Here is a 930-nt window from a genome sequence, read left to right as displayed (position 1 = left end):
GGAAGCAGTGATGTCAGTGCCAACCACCCCACCTCATGACATAATGATACATTAGTAGTTCTTTTAATAGTGAGATGTGAATGATCATTAGAGCCAATGAATGCCATTCTCTGGAATTCTGTGCAGGAGTGAATATTCTATTACTTCCCGCTCTTTGAGATCCCTGTGTTGTGTGTTCATGGTACCCAGCCCTGGGAATGCAGTCACATGCTTGACACCATTACTTGGTTAAGTACTTTCTGAAAGAGTTAAGACTGTTGTCACACTCCTCTGGGAATAGGCAGCTTATTATTATTCATATTATTTTACTTCTAATCCAGTGATGTCTCAAACCCATAAGCCTGTTGCTGGTCCAATTCGTCATTCAGATGAAGGTGGCACAGTTCCTCCAGGATCTAGGCAGCCAATTCCCTATTTCTCCTGTATTCAGAGTGGATGAAAGAGGGGTGGTTTTCTTTGAGCATTTGGAGATGCTGCCACAGAAGCTATCTGAATCCTTTCATATGATGGCAGTTATTTATCAAGTCCAATCGGTAACTCACGTGTTTCCATGACGCAACATATTCCAGCAGAGCTGTGCCCAGATTTGGGAGACCTTGTAGTTTAGTTTGCTAATTTTTTGGTGCTTTCTGAATGCTCAAATTAAAAAGCAAAAAAAAAATAAAAATAAACCCCACAAAACTAAGCACGAAAAAGAAAAATCAGGTTCAAGTCTCAGAATGTCCTTGCTCTTCTTTTCTCTGTGTTCTGCCAAACTAAGTGTCAGGAGCAAATGGAAGCAAGCCTAGGCACCTGATCCATCAGTGTAGTATCTAACTCTTGCCGAAAAATATTCCAGATTTTATTTAAATAAATTAAGATGTTTCTTCTACTGCTAGATCCTGTATTTTGATTTCTGTGACCATCTGGAGTCTTACAGTTCTGCTTTGC

The sequence above is a fragment of the Phaenicophaeus curvirostris genome, chromosome Z, assembly GCF_032191515.1.
Source record: "Phaenicophaeus curvirostris isolate KB17595 chromosome Z, BPBGC_Pcur_1.0, whole genome shotgun sequence".
Lineage (NCBI taxonomy): Eukaryota > Metazoa > Chordata > Aves > Cuculiformes > Cuculidae > Phaenicophaeus > Phaenicophaeus curvirostris.
Note: the sequence above shows the minus strand (reverse complement) of the source record.